The following is a 22,293-nucleotide window of genomic DNA, read 5'->3' as shown; positions in this document are numbered from 1 at the left end:
GTCTGGAGGCTGAGAGATTCAAGAGCATGATGCCAACATTTGGTGAGGCATCTTGGCATCATAGCAAGGCAGAGGGCATCAATCACATGGTGAGAGGGCAAGAGCATACATGTCACCTCAGGCCTGTCTTCCTCTTCTTTTTTTTTTTTTTTCTGTCTTTTTGAGACAGTGTCTCATTCTGTCACCCAGGCTGGAGTGCAATAGCGTGATCTTAGCTCACTGCAACCTCCACCTCCCAGGTTCAAGCAATTCTCCTGCCTCAGCCTCCTGAGTAGCTGGGATTACACGCATGTGCCACCACGCCTAGTTAATTTTTATTTTATTTTATTTTTTTTTGAGATGGAGTAGTATCTCCTGAGTAGCTGGGATTACAGGCACACGCCACAATGCCTGGCTAATTTTGTATTTTTAGTAGAGACAGGGTTTCTCCATGTTGGTCAGGCTGGTCCAAAACTCCCGACCTCAGGTGATCCGCCCACCTTCGCCTCCCAAAGTGCTGGGATTATGGCCATGAGCCACGGTGCCTGGCCATTATTTGGTATTTTTAGTAGAGAGGGAGTTTCACCGTATTGGCCAGGCTGGTCCGGAACTCCTGACTTTATAATCAGCCTGCCTCTCCTCCGAAAGTGCTGAGATTACAGGTGTGAGCCGCCACACCTGGCCCTCTTTGTCTTCTTTTAAAGCCAGTCACATCTTGGAGGCCCCACCCTGTTGACTTTACCTATTATCTAATCCTGATTACATCCCAAAGGCCCCACTTCTAATCAACATATGCGTTAGGGATTAAAGTTTGCAATACATAAAATTTGGGAGACACATTCACATCATAGCAATACGAAATACCGTCTTTGGTGGAAAAACATGTGGCTTAGAACGCAATTCTTTTTTTTGAGACAGAATCTCGCTCTGTCGGCCAGGCTGGAGTGCAGTGGCGCGATCTCGGCTCACTGCAAGCTCCGCCTCCCGGGTTCACGCCATTCTCCTGCCTCAGCCTGCCGAGTAGCTGGGACTACAGGCGCCCGCCACAACGCCCGGCTGATTTTTTGTGTTTTTAGTAGAGACGGGGTTTCACCGTGTTAGCCAGGATGGTCTTGATATCCTGACCTCGTGATCCACCCGCCTTGGCCTCCCAAAGTGCTGGGATTACAGGCGTGAGCCACCGCGCCCTACTAGAACGCAATTCTATGGTTTTGATGGAAGTAGCAAAATACTACATCACAAATCAGTATCTATTGTTGCTGACTTTACTTTCCTATCACATTAGCCTTGTATTAGATGAAGTAAAGAAATATGAGTTGCCGGGCGCGGTGGCTCACGCCTGTAATCCCAGCACTTTGGGAGGCTGAGGCGGGCGGATCACAAGGACAGGAGATGGAGACCATCCTGGCTAACACGGTGAAACCCCGTCTCTACTAAAAATACAAAAAATTAGCTGGGCGCGGTGCCGGGCGCCTGTGGTCCCAGCTACTCGGGAGGCTGAAGCAGGAGAATGGCGTGGGCCCGGGAAGCGGAGCTTGCAGTGAGCGGAGATCGCGCCACTGCACTCCAGCCTGGGCAACAAAGCAAGACTCCGTCTCCAAAAAAGAAAAAAAAAAAAAGAAAGAAATATGAGTTTATATTAGTAAATTAGGTTCTAGAAATGCATTAAATTGTTGTAACTAAAAATTAATTGATGGATAAAGCTTGGCTCACTGCAACCTCTGCCTCCTGGGTTCAAGCAGTTCTCTGCCTCAGTCTCCCAAGTAGCTGGGAGTATAGGCGCTCGCCACCACGCCCAGCTAATTTTTGTATTTTTAGTGAAAACAGGGTTTCATCATCTTGGCCAGGCTGGTCTTGAACTCCTGACCTCGTAATCCACTTGCCTTGGCCTGCCAAAGTGTTGTGATTACAGGCATGAGCCACCGCACCCAGCCTGATAGATTTCTTTAAATTTTTAATATGTAATCACAAGGGGAGAGAATTCAGTTTGTTCTGTATTGTAGCAAGGGATAGGATAAGAAAAGTAGGTGTTGATACAGATTTTATATCAGAATAAAAAAGAACTGTGTAATAGTGACCAAAAACTAAAAGTCATATGAGGTTTCAGCAAAAAGAGATTCCCTATCACTTGAGGCATTCCTGCAGAAACAAACAGAAGGACAAAATAACTTATTTTTCCCCAACTTATTCTTTCTTCCCAAGAGACAGCTTAAGCCATGATGGAGCTGATGGCTGGTGGAGCCTTATCAGATCATATTTATCATCATTACCATCATCTGAAAGCAACATTGAAGCACTCATAAGTGCTGTGAAGCTAGGGTGACTAATTTTCCAATTTGCCCAGGACAGAGAAATTTCCTGGTGTGTGGGACTTACTCCAGTTTTAGCATTGGGAATGTCCTAGCAACTGAAAAGAGTTGATTACCTCTGAGCTGAGGGAGTTTTAAATAAAATGGGTCCGTTAAGACATGATTGAGACAAACATAAAAGATATGCAGAGAGTCAAACCTTTTTTGTTTGTTTGTTTGTTTTTGAGACAGAGTCTTGCTCTGTTGCCCAGGCGGGAGTGCAGTGGTGTACTCTTGGCTCACTGCAGTCTCTGCCTCCCAAGTTCAAGCGATTCTCCTGCCTCAGCCTCCGGAGTAGCTGGGATTACAGGCATGCTATCATGCCCGACTAATTTTTGTAGTTCTAGTAGAGATGGGGTTTCACCATGTTTGCCAGGCTGGTTTCGAACTCCTGACTTCAGGTGATCCTCCTGCCTCAGCCTCCCAAAGTGCTGGGATTACAGGTGTGAGCCACCGCACCCAGCCTGTCAAACCTTCTTTGAACCAACATATGAATAAATGAAGGCATTAACTTTTCTCTCCCATGTGAGTGAAATTTGTAGATATTTGAAGCTTACTCTTCAAATGCCAACAAATGTATACTTACTAGATTTTAAATGTCCTGAGACACATTAAGTATAGTTCCCTATGATGTTTATCAAAGAATATAAAAGATAGATTTGCCTTTTTTGTTTGTTTTTTGAGATGGAGTTTCGCTCTTGTTGCCCAGGCTGGAGTGCAATGGCACGATCCCAGCTCATCGCAACCTCTGCCTCCTGGGTTTAAGCGATTCTCCTTCCTCAGTCTCCTAAGTAGCTGGGGTTACAGGCATGCGCCACTACGCCTGGCTAATTTTGTATTTTAAGTAGAGATGGCATTTCTCCATGTTGGTCAGGCTGGTCTCAAACTTCTGACCTCAGGTGATCTGCCTGCCTCAGCCTCCCTAGGCATGAGCCACCGTGCCCGGCCTTTTTTTTGAGACAGAGTTTTGCTCTTGTTACCCAGGCTCGAGTGCAGTGGCGCAATCTCGGCTCACTGCAACCTCCACCTCCTGGGTTCAAGCAATTCTCCAGCCTCAACTACTGGAGTAGCTGGGATTACAGGTGCTCACCACCATGCCCAGCTAATTTTTGTATTTTTAGTAGAGATGGGGTTTCGCCATATTGGCCAAGCTGGTCTCGAACTTCTGACCTCAGGTGATCTGCCCACTTCAGCTTCCTGAAGTGCTGGGATTACAGGCCTGAGCCACCACGCCCGGTGATTTGCCTTTTTTGATAATATATCAGTAAGTAATGACAATTGGAATATAGGGCAATAAAGCAAAATAGTTAAGGTTTAAAGTATGACAGAGGTTGTTTTGAGCTTGCTTCTGTCAATTACTATACATATAGCCTTTGCCAAGTTACTTTATCTGGGTTTTGGTTTTCTCAGCTGTAAACTGGGAATAATAACTACACTATTACATAGACTAGTGCCCAGTAGGCCATAATAAGCACCCAGTAAATAATAAATGGTAGGAATTTTATAATTGTTGTTAATAACTTCCAGAATTGTTGTCTGGGCTAAATAGCTGCAGTCTTGACCTCCCAGGCTCAAGTGGCAATCAATCCTCCCACCTCAGCCTCCTGCATAGCTGGAACTTTAGCCAAATGCCACTATGCCCAGCTATTTTTTTTATTTTTTAAATTTTTTTTTAGTTTTTGAGAGATGGGGTCTTACTATGTTACCCAGACTGGTCTCAAACACCTGGACTCAAATGAGCCTCCTGCCTTGGCCCTCCAAACTGCTGGGATTGTAGATGTGAGCCATCGTGCCCTGCCATGTGTGCTTTTTGATGGCTCATTTATATCTAGGCCCTAAACTGTATTCCAAATACTTGGGAGTTCTGGAATACCACACTACCTCTAAGTGCGGTATTATAAAAATTGATTAATCTGACATTTTTACCAGCAGTTTCAAGTTAAAATGTTCCTTTTCAAATATAATTTTACAAAGGCTCTTCTCTTTGTTCTACAACCCATTTTGTCCAAAAATTTCTTATTCTTCTCTTAATGTTCCTCAAATACGGAAGGACCACTTGGACACTGAACTTTGCTTTCTCAGGGAAGCCCAGGAGAAGAACATTCCTAAAGCACAAGAATGAGACTTTTAAGACAGTAATTGCTTTTCCCCTTTAACTTTACCCTTAATCTTATACTGAAAAAGCAGTAGATAAAGGGGCATGCATGATCCTAAAAGAGAAGGTGCTATGTGAATAAAGGAACGTGAAGGCACATTTGACACGGCTTGCTGACTTTCTCTACCCGTCTCCTCCACTTACCTGCAGAACTGACGATGCCACCTCAAATCTGTTGGTCACCATCCAATCAACTACACTCCTTACTTTAGGACTGGACACAGAGTCCCCATTAAAGTCATTCTCTTAAATCCATAGTACTCCCCTAAGGTGTTCCCTTAGAGAGAGTAAATACTTCAGAAAAACAGATAAAGTCAAGAATACTGGCATTATTCACATGTCTATTTGAAAGTTGTGGATTTTTTTTAAATCTTGCCAGTCCAAAGTAAACCTATTTGAAAGTGACCACTGAGAGTTGGCCTCCTGTCTAAAGGTTTAGCTGTAAGTAAACAATCTAAAAAAAAAAAAAAAAAAAAAAAACTAAAGACCTTGTTTTTGTTTTTGATCACACTGTTCAAAGAAGGTTTTTTGTGGGTAAAAGTTCACTAGGCTGAAATAATAGAAACATTGGAGAGTGGAATATGACCTTTACCCTTAAAGCAGGGGGCCTTAGTTTATTTTTGCTAGCCTCCTTCATGGGAGAACGTGGACACTGCTTGTCTCACTTCTCAGAATATTTTGCAAGTTGATCGGCCGGGCATGGTGACTCGCGCCTGTAATCCCAGCACTTTGGGAGGCCGAGGCGGGCGGATCACGAGGTCAGGATATCAAGACCATCCTTGCTAACACTGTGAAACCTCATCTCTACTAAAAATACAAAAAAATTAGCCGGGCGTGGCAGCATGTGCCTGTAGTCCCAGCTACTCGGGAGGCTGGGGCAGGAGAATCACTTGAACTCGGAAGGAGGAGGTTGCAGTGAGTCGAGATCGCGCCGTAGCACTTCAGCCTGGGTGGCAGAGCAAGACTCCATCTCAAAAAAAAAAAAAAAAGATTATTTTGCAAGTTGATATTTGATATGAGGAGAACCAACTGAAGATAATATGTTAAGCAGTTGGGCATCTATCTAGGTCTAGGAAAAGGGAACAAATTTCAGAAGGGCTGGTCTTCACTTGACAAATAACCTCCCAAATCATCTGTAATGATTAAAAAGCAAAAGGAGGCTGGGTGCGGTGGCTCATGCCTGTAATCCCAGCACTTTGGGAGACCGAGGCAGGCAGATCACAAGGTCAGGAGTTTGAGACCAGCCTGGCCAACACAGTGAAACCCCATCTCTACTAAAAATACAAAAATTAGCCGGGTGTGGTGGCATGTGCTTGTAGTCCCAGCTATTCGGGAGGCTGAGGCAGGAGAATCACTTGAAACCCGAAAGGTGGAGGTTACAGCAAGCTGAGACCACGCCATTGCACTCCAGCCTGGGTGACAGAGTGAGACTCGGTCTCAAAAAAAAAAAAAAAAAAAAAAAGCAAAAGAAGGCGGGGTGCAGTGGCTCACACCTGTATTCCCAGTACTTTTGGAGGGAGAGTCAGGTGGATCACCTATGTTCAGGAATTTGAGACCAGTGTGACCAACATGGTGAAACCCATCTCTATTAAAAATACAAAAAATTAGCCAGGCGTGGTGGCACACACCTGTAATCCCAGCTACTTGGGAAGCTGAGGCAGGGGAATCGCTTGAACCCGGGAGGCGGAGGTTGCAGTGAGTCGAGATTGCGCCATTGCACTCCAGCCTGGGTAACAAGAGTGACTCTCTGTCTCAAAAAATTAAAATAAAATAAAAAATAAGTAAAAATAAAAAGCAAAAAGTAAGAGGAATTTTTCCACTCCCATGGCTCTGTATCTATCTTGCTACAGATTGCTATAAAAACCACCCAGAAGCCGGGCGCAGTGGTTCACGCCTGTAACCCCAGCATTTTGGGAGGCCAAGGCAGGCAGATCACGAGGTCAAGAGATTGAGAATATCCTGGCTAACACAGTGAAACCCCATCTGTACTAAAAATACAAAAACTTAACTGGGCGTGGTGACACGTGCCTGTAATCCCAGCTACTTGAGAGACTGAGGCAGGAGAATCCCTTGAACCGGGAGGCAGAGGTTGCAGTGAGCTGAGATGGCGCCACTGCACTCCAACCTGGGCGACAGAGCAAGACTCCGTCTCAAAAAAAAATAAAAGAGAAACCACCCAGAACTGAAAAAGAGAATACAGCTATTCTGACCCATCCTCTGATTTAAACCTTACTTTTGAACCTTTATTCAAGAGATAGCAATAAGAACTTAATCCTTTATTACTGAGACTCTAAGGGAGGTCAAAATTACAATTTCAGGAGTATAAAGCTAATTATTAATACATGCCCATGAGTTTGCCTGTGTGTTTTGGTTGGGGCAATGATAGGTCCTAAATTATCTGGAAAGGTCCAGATTTCGTATTTTATTTCATAAGTCCTTTATTCCTCAGATCATGAAGTTCAGAAAATTTTCAATTGGAAACTATGATTATTTGAGTTATAGTCTCATAAGCTCTATTAACAATAATGATAAACATGACTGGGTGTGAAGGCTCATGCCTGTAATCTCAGCACTTTGGGAGGCCAAGGAGGGTGGATCACCTGAGGTCAGGAGTTTGAGACCAGCCTGGCCAATATGGTGAAACCCCATCTCTACTAAAAATACAGAAATCAGCCGGATGTGGTGGCATGCGCCTGTAATCCCAGCTGCTTGGGAGGCTGAGGCAGGAGAATGGCTTGAACCTGGGAGGCAGAGGTTGTAGTGAGCTGAGATCCTGCCACTGCACTCCAGTCTGGATGACAGTGCGAGACTCCGTCTCAAGTAAATAAATAAATAAATAATGATAAACAAAGCTGTTTTAGGCTAAGGAAAGGCTGTTGAAGAGCAAATAGTCATCTTCCGGCCCATTATAACATTTTACCAACATAGTAACAGTCATATCCCCTATGTGATTTTAATGCATACTAAAAGAATAGGGGCCGGGCATGGTGGCTCACGCCTGTAATCTCAGCACTTTGGAAGGCCGAGGTGGGCAAATCACGAGGTCAGGAATTCCAGACCAGCCTGGACAACATGGTGAAACCCCATTTCTACTAAAAATACAAAAATTAGCCGGGTGTGGTGGTGCACGCCTGTAATCGCAGCTACTCGGAGTAGCTGAGGCTGAGGCAAGAGAATCACTTGAACCTGGGAGGCAGAGGTTGCAGTCAGCCAAGATCGTGCCATTGCACTTCAGCCTGGTCGAGAGAGCGAGACTTTGTCTCAAAAAAAAAAAAAAAAGAATACCACTTAGCATGACTACTGCTAGAATTAGTCTCTCTTAGTCTCTCGCCTTACTCTAGTGTAGGTGGAGGGTTATCATTTTATGTCCCTTCTGAGTTATCACCCTAGTACTTGGAAATTGCATGCTGTTCCCGGGTGCCTAGTACATCATATGCTCCCCGCCAACCATCTGCTCCATCATGGGTCCCCCACTCACTTAATTGCAGATCACGGCCCCAAACTCCTGGACGCACTTCTTTTGTAGGATATTATTCCCCGTGATGGGTGTAGCGTAAGAGTAAATGTGAGGCAAGGCACAGTTTTCTTTAGTTCTTCATCCCCTTATTCTCTACACCTTCACCACATAAGGTAGTAGTATAAGTCTATTAGACTTAGTGAATGGTTGAAGTAACTGAAGGAAATAATACTTTAGGAAGAGGGAAAAATTAAACATAACACAATCTGCTCTGGTTGCACGATTATAGTGCATTTGATAGGTAGGAGCTCTATTTAAACTGTCTTCCTAGAAATCCCATCAATACTTTCACTTAATCTCATTCATTAGGAACTTAGACTCATGGCCACACAGACTCACTGCTTTAAGAATGAAGTCTATATTCCACTCTCAAATTTCTCATGTCACTATGGTTTTAGCTTAATGAACTTTTACCACAAAAGACTCTACAAGGGAGGCGAGCAAAATGAGTCCCTTGTCCTGCAACTACCACCATAAGAGGAAGTCAGGTGTTGGGAAACAAAATGAGATTAGTTATACTAATTGATCAAGTTATGGATTTCTTTGTACATCCAAGTTTTAGTTTATCAATGGTGGTCTTGCTAAATGACCTTTCTGATTGTCCCAGGAAACCTAACAAGATATTACTTCCTTCCCAAGGGGTTGCCTTGTAGAAAATCTAATTTATAATCTTTTTACCCTACCCACAGGTCTGACAGCCCTGCCATTTCCTAACTTCTGCTGTGTGGCCATCCACCTACCTTTGGGAACCTCCAATCAATACCCACAGAGTTGCTCTCATCCTGGGAACTCTCTCTTGCCTCTCCCCGTGGTTCATTCTCCAAGTCTGAGTTATTTGGTCAAAAAAAACCCAAATGCTTCAGAAAACTCTCGCAAGCTTGTCATAGCTTTTGATGTTCCAGGCCACAGAAGAGCCCAGGTTGGTACATGGACCCTCCAAGTGTTTGTTTCCTCACCACTGTGAGTGACAAATATGCCTCTTTATCCTTAAAATTGTCCAGCCAGTAACTGTTGGAACACACTGACCTAAATCCACACATGCAAACACACCTTTCAAGGGCAAATGTTAATTCACAAAGACAATTGTAAAGCGTAAACTAAAGTTCACAAATGAGAGCTGCCTTTGAAGTGAATTCAGCCCACCGACATCTTTGATTAGCACCATGTGTTGTTGCTGTTTTAAATTTTTATTTGTTTGTTTAGACAGAGTTTCACTCTTGTTGCCCAGGCTGGAGTGCAATGGTATGACCTTGGCTCACCACAACCTCCGCCTCCTGTGTTCAAGCAATTCTCCTGCCTCAACCTCCTGAGTAGCTGGGATTACAGGCATGTGGCACCATCCCTGGCTAATTTTGTATTTTTAGTACAGACAGGGTTTTTCCATGTTGGTCAGGCTGGTCTCGAACTCCTGACCTCAGGTGATCCACCCACCTCGGCCTCCCAAGGTGCTGGGATTACAGATGTGAGCCACCATGCCCGGCCCTTAAAATTATTTTTAATGTCTTTAGAAGAGACATGCAATTTTGGACGGGTGCAGTGGCTCATGACTGTAATCCCAGCACTTTGGGAGGCCGAGGCGAGTGGATCACCTGAGGTCAGGAGTTGGAGACCAGCCTGGGCCAACATGGTGAAACCCCATCTCTACTAAAAATACAAAAATTAGCTGGCCATGGCAGTGGGCACCTGTAATCCCAGCTACTCGGGAGGCTGAGGCAGGAGAATTGCTTAAACCCAGGAGGTGGAGGTTGCAGTGAGCCTAGATGGCACCATTGCACTGAGCCTAGATCGCACCATTGCACTGAAGCCTGGGTGACAAGAGGAAGACTCCATTTAAAAAAAAAAAAAAAAAAGAAGAGCCATGCAATTTCCATTCCCCACCCACCGCCGTCTCTACTCCTCCGTATTATATCTGATTGCTTCACCCATTTATAGTACTAGCCTGTCCTCTGAAATAATTGGAGTTTCAGATCCCTGAATCTAAACCTGTAAGCAGGAAAATAGATATTTTCCTAATGCCCTATAATACATAAACATGTTTCCTTTTTCTCCTTCTGCTTTTATTTTTTTGAGATGGAGTCTCATTCTGTTGCCCAGGCTGGAGTGCAGTGGCGCAATTTTGGCTCACTGCAACCTCCACCTCCCAACTTCAAGTGATTCTTCTGCCTCAGCTTCCCAAGTAGCTGGGACTAGAGGCACCTGTCACCACACCCAGCTAATTTTGTATTTTTAGTAGAGGTGGAGTTTCACCATATTTGCCAGGCTGGTCTCGAACTCCCAACCTCAGGTGATCCACCCATCTCAGCCTCCCAAAGTGTTGGGATTACAGGTGTGAGCCACTGTGCCTGGCAAGAAGGAACATTTATGGGTGGTTGGGTGTAGTAGTTAAGAATGGTTCCACAGAGGCCAGGCACAGTGGCTCATGCCTGTAATCCCAACACTTTGGGGGGCCAAGGTAGGTGGATTGCCTGAGGCTGGGAGTTCGAGACCAGCCTGGACAACATGGTGAAACCCCGTTTCTACTACAAATACAAAAACTTAGCTGGGCATGGTGGTGGGCACCTGTAATCCCAAATACTCGAGAGGCTGAGGCAGGAGAATCGCTTCAACCCAGCAGGGGGAGGTTGTAGTGAGCCGAGATTGCGCTATAGCACTCCAGCCGGGGCGAAAAGAGTAAAACTCCATCTCAAATAAATAAATAAATATGGAAAGGGGGATGGCTAGAACGAACTCTGCAGTGCTGGATCAGAATTGGAAATATCAATGTGAGCACATAGTTTTATAAATTGTGTGTGTGTGTGTGCATATGTGTGCATTTGTTTGTTTGTATTAGTGTGATAGTCTGTCCTCTGAAAGGGCCTACAAGCTATGATACTCCAGTACAAATTAGTACACCTAGAACCCAGATTGTTCTAAATACAATTCTCCCTAAAGGAACCAGGGTTTTCTTTTTTGTTTTTTTTTTTTTTGAGAGAGTCTCGCTCTTGTCACTCAGGCTGGAGTGCGATGCTTCAATCTTGGCTCGTTGCAACCTCTGCTTCCGGAGTTCAAGCAATTCTCCTGCCTCGGCCTCCCAAGTAGCTGGGATTACAGGCACCTGCAACCACGCCAGGCTAATTTTTGTATTTTTAGTAGAGTCTGGTTTCACCATGTTGGCCAGGCTGGTTTCAAACTCCTGACCTCAGGTGATCCACCCACCTCAGCCTCCCAAAGTGCTGGGATTACAGGCGTGAGCCACCATTGTGCCCGGCCAGGAACCAGGGCTTCTTTTTTTTTTTTTTTTTTGAGACAGAGTCTTGCTCTGTCGCCAAACTGGAGTGCAGTGGCATAATCTTGGCTCATTGCAGCCTCCACTTCCCAGTTTCAAGTGATTCTCCTGCCTCAGCCTCCCAAGTAGCTGGGACTACAGGCACCTGCCACCATGCCCAGCTAATTTTTGTATTTTTAGTAGAGACGGAGTTTCACCATGTTGGCCAGAATGGTATCGATCTCTTGACCTCATGACCTACCTGCCTCGGCCTCCCAAAGTGCTGGGATTACAGGTGTAAGCCACCGCACCTGGCCCTTTTTTTTTTTTTTTTTTTTTGAGACAGAGTTTCACTCTTATTGCCCAAGCTCTTGGTGCCCCGCAACCTCCACCTCCTGGGTTCAAGCAATTCTCCTACCTCAGCCTACCGAGTAGCTGGGATTACAGGCATGCACCATCACACCCAGCTAATTTTGTATTTTTAGTAGAGACGGGGTTTCTCCATGTTGGTCAGGCTGGTCTTGAACTCCCGACCTCAGGTGATCCACCCCTTCCAGCCTCCCAAAATGCTGGGATAACAGGCGTGAGCCACTGCAACCAGCAGGGCTTCTTAAAGGAATTGCTGATTTCAGGGCTGGTGCTAGGAAGATACAAGATAAGACTGGACTATCTTATAACTGGAATGTCTTATTGTGCCATAAAGTTAGGAATCTCAAAAAATTTTGGGAACATGTCAAAAGGGCAGTTTGAAGAGACTCCCACTGTCCACATCAGGGGCAATTTGAGGATCACAATAAATACTGTCAACAACCCATTCAATAAAATAGAAATCTGTGCATCCATTCTGGTATAAATAAATAGTCAAGCAAATCAGGGAGAAGAGAAAGTTTTTTCTTACAGTACAATGCCAGCTAAAAAATATAGAAGAAATGACAGAATAATAAAATCACCATTTGACAACCATCATAGTAATAATTGATTCTTTTAAGAATCATCAAATGATGCTAAAATTAGTGGTAAAAGTTTTGCGAGGAAGAGGATTTTTTCATTTTCATTTTCATTTTTATTTTTGAGACCAAGTTTCTCCCTTGTCACCCAGACTGGAGTGCAATGGTGTGATCTTGGCTCACTGCAACCTCCACCTCCCTGGTTCAAGTGATTCTCCTGCCTCAGGCTCCCAGGTAGCTGGGATTCTGGGATTACAGGTGCCCGCCACTATGCCCAGCTAATTTTTCTTGTATTTTTAGTAGAGATGGTGTTTCACCACGTTGGCCAGGCTGGTCTCGAACTCCTGACCTCAGGTGATCCACCCTCCTCAGCCTTCCAAAGTGCTGGGATTACAGGCATGAGCCACGGCGCCCGGCCAAAGGAAGAGGATATTTACATAGTCTCAGAGTATCTCCTCACAAGATATTTGTTAACTATTAAAGGAAAAATAAAGGACTGGGTGCAGTGGCTCATGCCTGTAATCTTAGCACTTTGGGAGGCTGAGGTGGGCAGATCATAAGGTCAGGAGTTCGAGACCAGCCTGGCCAACATGGTGAAACCCCATCTCTACTAAAAATACAAAAAAAAAATTAGCTAGCATGATGGTGGGCGCCTGTAATCCCAGCTACTTGGGAGGCTGAGGCAGAAGAATTGCTTGAACTCAGGAGGCATAGGTTGCAGTGAGCTGAGATCGCGCCACTGCACTCCTGCGTAGGTGACAGAGCAAGACTCTGTCGCGAAAAAAAGAAAAAAAAAAAGGAAAAATAGTCCTTTTAAAGTGAAGAAACCTGGTAGACATCCCCTTAACCAAATAACCAGAGTTAACTTCAACAGTAATGGAACAAGTCAACTAATATTATGTACGGATCACAACATCACTTCTGTGCTATTCCTGCTAAGAATGCATAACCTGAATGTAATCATGAAGAAACATCAGAAAACCCAAGTTAGGGGACACTCCACAAAACAACTGGCCTATAACTCCTCAAGTATGTCAAGGTTGTGAAAGACAAAGTGTGGAAAATTCTATTCCAGATTAAAGGAGACTAAAAACACTTGACAACTGAACACAATGTATGACATAATTTATTTTACCACAACGGACATTATTGGACCATTTGAGCAAATTCAAATGAGGCCTGTAGGTTAGAAAATATTATTGAATCAATATTGATTTCTCAATTTTTATAATTGTGGTTATGAAAGAGAATATCCTTATTTTTAGAAAATACACACTGGCGGGACGTGGTGGATCACTTCTGTAGTCCCAGCACTTTGGGAGGCCGAGGCGGGCAGATCACGAGGTCAGGAGTTTGAGACCAGCCTGGCCAACATGGTGAAATCCTGTCTCTACTAAAAATACAAAATTAGGAGGGCACAGTGGCATGTGCCTGTAGTCCTAGCTACTCGGGAGGCTGAGGCAGGAGAATAGCTGAAATCCGGGAGGCAGAGGTTGCAGTGAGCCAAGATCGTGCCACTGCACTCCAGCCTGGGCGACAGAGCAAAACTCTGTCTCAAAAAATAAAAAAACAAAGAAAAGAAAATATACGCTGAAGTGCTTAAGGGAAAGGGGCATCATGTCTGTAACTTATTATCAAACAGAAACAAGTTCAGAAAAAAATTACACACATACACATGCACAGAAATACAGTGAGAGAGAGCAAGTATGCAGTAGATATTAGCCTAGGTTGCTAGGATAATTAAAGTTAACAAGCAATTAATTCATGACTAACATCAGAAACTTGGAGAATATGCCCCAATGCCCTTTTATCAAGTGCCCGGTGCCAATTTATCATTTAAGATAAGGTAGCAGTCCACATGGCAGAAAGACTTAAATGCCAGTAAGTCACTCTGTATGTCTGGGACATCTGTAGAACACTTTTTTTTTTTTTTTGAAAACTCCTCTAGCAAAAAAAATTTAATTTTTTACTTTCTATTTTTTTGAGAGGGAGCCTCGCTCTGTTGCCCAGGCTGGAGTGCAGTGGCGCAATCTCGTCTCGCTGCAAGCTCCGCCTCCCGGATTCATGCCATTCTCCTGCCTCAGCCTCCCAGATAGCTGGGACTACAGGTGCTCGCCACCACGCCAGGCTACTTTGTATTTTTAGTAGAGATGGGGTTTCACCGTGTTAGCCAGGATGGTCTTGATTTCCTGACCTCCGCCCACCTCACCCTCCCAAAGTGCTGGGATTAGAGGCGTGAGCCACCGCGCCCAGCTGCACAAAAATTTTTAAACTTTCATCTTCACATTGGGTGATTGCGGTCATAAATTTCACACAATTATCCTGCTTGTATCATAGAATAATCCATTTTCTGATGAATAGTTTGAATCCAAATAAAGTCCAAACGTGTATAATGTAGAGTTAAAACATTTTAGACTCAAAGCTCAAAGCTAATTAAGAAATGGCATGGGCCACAGTTTGAACCACCACCAACTTGTCTTTGCTCTGTTATTTGTTTGCTGTCTTTGTCTGTTATTCCATATCACTTGCTGGAAGGAAGCAGCCATATTGAAATACAAATTTTGTTTCTTTCTTTTTTGAAAAAGGAAACAAATAGATGGTTTATTCTAAGAATGTACAGGAACTTATATTCTAAACGTCCATAAATGCATATTCTAGGGACTCTTATCATCTCAGAACCCTACTACAGATTCTCTTTAATCTTTTTAAACATCCTGTTACATAAATTGCAGCTGTATCTATAGCAGGAAGAACAATAAGATAATAATTGGTCAAGCATCAAAAGCACTTGGGTGGGTCTTCCACGAACCTTTAGTCTTCTCTCCCACCAACACCATGTTCTTAGATTTTTTTTTTCAACCACATTAATGTATTTTTTGTTTGTTTGTTTCTTCTTTTTCCTTTCCCCTGAGTCATTACTATGAATTTTTGCCAGGTCAAGAATTATTCTCAGGAACAAACCCCAAGTATTAAAAAAATCAAACAAACAGTACCTGAAGATAAGATGTACTCTTTCCAGGCCCACCCCCTCCCTTTGATTTATTTCTCTAGATTGAGTGGGTTTAATTGGAATTGCACGTCCTCAGCGTTTCGTGAAGGACAGATTTTCTTTTTTTTCTTTTTCTTTTTTTTTTTTTTTTGAGACGGAGTCTTGCTCTGTCACCCAGGCTAGAGTGCAGTGGCGAGATCTCGGCTCACTGCACTGCTGCCTCCCAAGTTCAAGCGATTGTCCTGCCTCAGCCTCCAGAATAGCTGGGACTACAGGAGCCTGCCACCATGCCTGGCTAATTTTTGTATTTTTAGTACAGTTGGAGTTTCAACATGTTGGCCAGGCTGGTCTTGAACCCCTGACCTCAGGTGATCCACCCACCTCAGCCTCCCAAAGTGCTGGGATTATAGGCGTGCACCACTGCGCCTGGCTCATGAAGGACAGATTTTCTGTCTGACCTATGACGTGCTAGGAATTCCCTATTAACTTTCATGGGATGAATTTGGAATTGTCCTTACCACTCAGTATTTACTAAGTAAGAAATCACACAAACTGTCTTATGCAGGCTGTGAATCTAATGTGTGTATACATATAGCAAGCATTTCTTGATGATAAAATGTTAGAGTTGTGGCCGGGCACAGTGGCTCATGCCTGTAATTCCAGCACTTTGGAAGACCCAGGCAGGTGAATCACTTGAGGTCAGGAGTTCAAGACCAGCCTGGCCAATATGGTGAAACTCCATCTCTACTAAAAATACAAAAATTAGCCAGGTGTGGTAGTGCATGCCTGTAGTCACAGCTACTCAGGAGGCTGAAGCAGGAGAATGGCTAGAACCCAGGAGACGGAGGTTGTGGTGAGCCGAGATTGTGCCACTGAACTACAGCCTGGGTAATAGAGCGAGATTCTGTCTCAAAAAAAAAAAAAAAAAAAAAAAAAAGTTAGAGTTAGGAAGCATTTTAGAGGTCATTCAACTTGACGTCTTTTCCATAACTTTTTTTGTCAAATGGTTGCAAGCCAAAAACTCAGTTGTTATAACAAGGAGTTCCATATGGTGTTGGGCAACTCAATGTATTGCTGGACAGCTCTCATCATAACTCTTGCTTCTTCCTGTGGTTCTTTGGAGCCTCACAGAATATATCTACCTCTCTTCCATATGACAACTCTTCACACACTGGTAGCTGCTAATTTGTGCCAATTAAGCTATCACCAGGTCTCATAATGATTTTTCAGATCAAATTGGGTAACGCATGAACATCCAAAAGTTAATGTTTAACTCTGGAAGGTAAGATTATGGTTATGTTTTTACTTTCTTGTTTATATGTAAATTCTAAGTTTCACAATAAATATTTACTTTAATAGTGAAAACATTTGGCGGGGCACAGTGGTTCACGCCTGTAATCCCAGCACTTTGGGAAGCCAAGGTGGGCGGATCACCAGGTCAGGGGTTCGAGACCAGCCTGGCCAACAAGGCAAAACTCCGTTTCTACTAAAAATATGAAAATTAGCCAAGCGTGGTGGTGGGTGCCTGTAGTCCCAGCTACTTGGGAGGCTGAGGCGGGAGAATCGCTTAAATCCAGGAGGCAGAGGTTGCAGTGGGCCGAGTTCATGCCACTGCACTCCAGCCTGGGCAACAAAGCAAGACTCTATCTCAAAATAATAATAAGAAGAAGATGAAGAACATTTTTATTGAGTTTATTCTAGATGCCAGTTCCTTTTAAAAAAGGAAACAAATAGATGGTTTGTTTTAATTACTCTATAATAACCCTGAGGTATAGGCACTGTAATTATCCCCATTGTACAGATGAGGAAACTGCGGCATAGAGGGATTAAGTAATTTTCCCAAGGCCACACAGCTAAGTGGCTGATATAATATTGGAACCCAGGTTTTCCTGATCTTTAAGTATTCCTCTTTTTTTTTTTCTCTTTGAGACAAGGTCTCACTTCGTCCACCCAGGCCGGAGTGCAGTGGTGTGATCACTGCACACTGCAGCCTAGATCTCAAGTAGTCCTCCCACTTCAGCTTCCCAAGCAGATGGGACCACAGGCACGAGCTACCATACCCAGATAATTTTTTTTTTCTGTTTTAGAGATGGGGTCTCCCTATGTTGCCCAGGCTGCTATCAAACTCCTGGGCTCAAAGGATCCTCCCACTTCAGCCTGCCAAAGTGTTGGAGCCACCGTTCCTGGCCAGCCTCCCAAAGTGTTGGAGCCAGCTTCCTAAGGTGTGAGCCACCGTGCCTGGCTGACCATTCCTCTTATAAGAAAAACAATTTATTTTGGCAGCAACAAGCAGGGCGTTATTTGTTTTTAATGTGGTGTCCAGAAATTAATATAATATGCTAGATTTTATGTGAACAGCATAAAGCACACTGGGATTATTACATCCTTTGATTTGGTGACAGTATAATATATCAATGTTCCTAAGACTGCATTTGATTTTTCACCTGTAATACAAGATTACCGGCTCATATAGAGATTACAAAAAATCCTCTGGTTCTTTATTTTTTTTCTTTCTCCCTTGACTCTACCATCCCCCTTCCTCATCTGCTACCCCATGAGCTCTTCCCTCCACTCCCATAACCAATTTATCAATCTAGTTGTTAACATTTTTCTCTATGCTCATATAATCACACATAGACAAATACAAATGCACACATATTCAATGCAGATTTTTTTTGTCATTTAAAAAGTGACTACTTTTTGCCTCTTTTACTCAAAACATTTTTGTGTGTAAAATCCCTCTAAGTCAACTGGTAGAGTACAAATGCATTCCTTTTCATGGATGTTCCAAAATGTGAATGTACTGTAATTTTTACAACCATCACTCTATAGATGGACATCCATAGTATTTACAATTTGTGTGTGTGTGTTGCCACTTAAAATGTTGCAACAGATGTCCTTGTACATATGTCCTATAGTGTTTTTACTCCAATAGTTTTATTGAAACTAATGGTTTTTTTCAGAGGATAGATTCCCAGAACTGTAATTGCTGGGTCAAAGGGTACATGTATTTTTATTTATTTTATTTTACTTTTTGAGACCAAGTCTTACTCACTCTATCGCCCAGGCTGGAGTGCAGTTCCACAATCTTGGCTCACTGCAACCTCTGCCTCCTGGGTTTAAGTGATTCTCCTGCCTGAGTAGCTGGGATTACAGGCATGTGCTATCACACCTGGCTAATTTTTGTATTTTTAGTAGAGACAGAGTTTCACCATGTTGGTCAGGCTGGTCTCAAACTCCTGACCTCAGGTGATCCTCCCTCCTTGGCCTCCCAAAGTGCTGAGATTACAGGCGTGAGCCACTGTGCCTGGCCAAAGGGTGTATGTATTTTTAAAATAATAGTTGTTGCCAGACTGCTTTCCAAAAAGGTTGTAACACTTCATATTTCAGTAGCAGCACATGAAAATACCCCTTGCCCCCCCTTCCCTATAGCAATAGGTGTTATAGTGTATTCAGTAGCCATTCTAATAAAAACTGTGAAATAAAATCAAAAGAAACTACTTCAACATAATAAAGACTATTTACCCCAAATGAAAAGCAACTATGATACTAACTGGCAAAATGTTAAAATTCTTTTATTCAAAATCAGGAACTACACATGAGTTTTTAGTTAAATAAATCTCCCAAGTCTATTTCACGCTTAACTTTAAAATTAACATATAAGGGGCCGGGCGCGGTGGCACAAGCCTGTAATCCCAGCACTTTGGGAGGCCGAAACGGGTGGATCACGAGGTCAGGAGATCGAGACCATCCTGGCTAACACGGTGAAACCGTGAAACCCCGTCTCTACTGAAAAATACAAAAAACTAGCCGAGTGAGGTGGCGGGCGCCTGTAGTCCCAGCTACTCGGGAGGCTGAGGCAGGAGAATGGCGTGAACCCAGGAGGCGGAGCTTGCAGTGAGCTGAGAGCGGCCACTGCACTCCAGCCTGGGCCACAGAGCGAGACTCTGTCTCAAAAAAAAAAAAAAAAAATTATAATAGGCCAGGCACCCGTGGCTCACGCCTGTAATCCCAGCACTTTAGGAGGCCCAGGTGGGCAGATCACCTGAGGTCAGGAGTTCGAGACCAGCCTAGCCAATATGGTGAAACCTTGTCTCTACTAAAAATACAAAATTAGCCGGGCATGGTGGCACATGCCTGTAATCACAGCTACTTGGGAGGTTGAAGCAAGATGATCACTTGAACCTGGGAGGTGGAGGTTGCAGTGAGCTGAGATCACACCATGGCACTCCAGCCTGGGCAATAAGAGCAAAACTCCATCTAAAAAAAAAAATTAACATATACTACACATATAAAATGTGCACAAATCCTAAGTGCACACATCAGTGATCAATGAATTTTTGCACAGTAAACATATTTATATAACTACCACACAGGTCAAGAAAGTTATTACTAGCACTTCAGAAGCCTACCTCATGCCCCCTTCCTCCTTCCTATAGAGAACCAGTCCTGACTTTTAATACCACTGAATAGGTTTGCCTGGATTGGAAACATACATACATGTGGCATCATGTAATCTATACTCTTTTGTGTGTGTTTGGTTTATTTATTTCAACATTATCTTCGTGAAGTTTCTTCACGTTTCTGATAGCAGTAGTTCACTCACTTTCATTGCTGAACAATAGTTCATCGCTTGAATAATATACCACAATTCATTGTCCATTCTGTTGTTGATGAACTTTCAGGTCCTTTTGAAGCTGAAACCCATCATCCAATATTTTAGCCATCAATACTCCCAGCTTTGTGTCATCAGAAATTTGGATGGTCACAACATTTGTGATACAAATCATTGACTTTTAACTGTTTGACAGGACCAGACAGACTTGTATCAGCCAACTAGAGATCTCCCTTCTGGTTAACCTTAATACTAATAAATATTATTTGGACAAAATTCAGTTAGCTAAAACTAGCTATCTGTAGTATCATTCAATGTACCTTTCTGTATTTCAGAGGCCGAGATAGGAGAATCACTTGAAGCCAGGAGTTTGAGACCAGCCTGGACAACATAGTGAAACCTCATCTCCACAAAACAGGTGTTGTGATACATGACTGTAGTCTTAGCTACTTGGGAGGCTGTGGCAGGAGAATCACTTGAGCCCAGGAGTTTGAGGCTACAGTGAGCTATGATCATATCTCTACATTCCAGCCTGGGCAACAGAGCAAGATTGCATCTTTAAAAAAAAAAAAAAACACAGGCCGGACACAGTGACTCATGCCTGTAATCCCAGCACTTTGGGAGGCCAAGGCGGGCGGATCACAAGTTCAGGAGTTTGAGACCAGCCTGGCCAATGTGGTGAAACCCTGTCTCTACTAAAAATACAAAAAAAAAATTAGCCGGTCTTGGTGGTGCATGGCTGTAATCCCAGCTACTCGGGAGGGTGAGGCAGAAGAATTGATTGAACTCGGGAGGCAGAGGTTGCAGTGAGCCAAGATCGTGCCACTGCACCCCAGCCTGGGTGACAGAGCGAGACCCCGTCTCAACCAACAAACAAACTTAAAAAACCATAAATATTTGTGGAGGTCTACTGTGTTCTAGGTACTGAGTGGGGTTACAGCTGTGGAAAAAACAGACCACACCCAGACTCTCATGAAATTTACATTCTAATTGATGAGATAGATGGAAATAAAAATTCAGATCATTTTATGAGGAAAGTGAAATGGAACAACACTAAATAGAATAATGAGGAGGAAAGCACACAACTTCAGAAGGCACTAGCCATGTGAAGACTGGGAGTATACCATTCCAGGCAAGGGGAACAGCCAAGCGCAAAGTCCTTGAGGAAGGGATGGACTTAAAGAAAAAAGGAGGGCAGTGTACCTAGAGCAAAATGTGAACAAAGGCAAGTAGAGAAAAGGTAGACAGAAACTAGATTATGTAAGGTCTTGAAATTCTTTTATTTACTCTCTTATTTTTTTAGAGATGGGGTCTCCCTCTGTCACCTGGGCTAGGGTACAGTGGCTATTCACAGGAGCAATCATAGCACACTGTGGCCCGGAACTCTGAAGCTCAAACAATCCTCACCCCTCAGCTTCCCAACAGCTGAGACTATAGACTCACACAACGTGCCTGGCAAGCCCTTTTATTCTAAATGCAGTGGTGAGATGGACAAGAGATGTACCATCCATATCCTCCTCTAAGGAAGGACTTGATGTCCAGATGTGAAGACTGTAGTCACCAAACAACTCTTTCAGGATCTGCCCCAGACACAGAGAGCCTCACTGCTTAAGGATATACCCTTCTTGGAGCAGACCACTTCTAGAGACTAAGTGAGCAGGGTTATATTAAGCCCCAGCTATTTTAACCGAAAAATTCTGACGGATAATACTCTTTTCAGAGCTCCTTGATAGGTTGGCCAAGGCTATTTTTGGTCTGCATCACTGATTTATTCCTCAGTCCAACTGAGATTTCTCTTTCTTCCTTGTCATAGATGTTAAACCTTAATAACATGTTGAATCCCAAACTCCACCTCTGCATCTGTGACAAACTCAACCTGTGACAAATGGGAAGCCATTGAAGAATTTTTTTTTTTTTTTTTTTTTTTTTTTTGAGACAGTTTCATTCTTGTTGCCCAGGCTGGAGTGCAATGGCACGATCTTGGCTCACTGCAACCTCCGCCTCCCAGGTTCAAGCGATTCTCCTGCCTCAGCTTCCTTAGTAGCTGGGATTATAGGCATGTGCCACCATGCCCGGCTAATTTTGTATTTTTAGTAGAGACAGGGTTTCTCCATGTTGGTCAGGCTGGTCTCGAACTCCCGACCTCAGATGATCTACCCGCCTTGGCCTCCCAAAGTGCTGGGATTACAGGCGTGAGACACCGCGCCTGGCTGCCATTGAAGGATTTTTAAGCAAGTAATTCAAATGGCCTGATTTACATTTTAGATCACTAGCTGCTGTATAGAGGATGGACTGTGGGAAGTAAAAGTGAAAACAAGACCAGTAGCAGTGGCCCAGGGGAGATGGTGGTGATTTGATCTAGGGAGGAGAAAGCAGGAAGTGGATTTGGGATATAATTGAGTTGTAGAAGTGATAACTGGTTCATCCCAACCATTTGATCAGTTACCTTGCAGAAAACAAATTTAGTGTGTTAAAGGAAACCAAAATATTTCTCTCTAA

The 22,293-nt window shown here is 43.6% G+C and overlaps 1 protein-coding gene across 6 annotated transcripts in view; it reads left to right on the top strand.

The window, feature by feature from the left end:
• The window catches only part of LRIG2 (leucine rich repeats and immunoglobulin like domains 2), a 187,566-nt gene that overhangs the window by 50,839 nt on the left and 114,434 nt on the right, over positions 1-22,293 (top strand). For 5 of the 6 annotated variants that reach the window (XM_073998557.1, XM_065547566.2, XM_065547565.2 and 2 more), the window contains exons 3-4: positions 8,689-8,918; positions 20,130-20,212. The gene's annotated coding sequence lies outside the window, so the exon portion shown is untranslated. The remainder of the gene's footprint in view (positions 1-8,688; positions 8,919-20,129; positions 20,213-22,293) is intronic. The other variant, XM_065547570.2, reaches the window with a different exon arrangement.

This window comes from Macaca fascicularis, chromosome 1, assembly GCF_037993035.2.
Source record: "Macaca fascicularis isolate 582-1 chromosome 1, T2T-MFA8v1.1".
Classification (NCBI taxonomy): domain Eukaryota; kingdom Metazoa; phylum Chordata; class Mammalia; order Primates; family Cercopithecidae; genus Macaca; species Macaca fascicularis.
The sequence above is the reverse complement of the archived record's forward strand: the minus strand, read 5'-3'. Positions and strand labels throughout refer to the sequence as shown.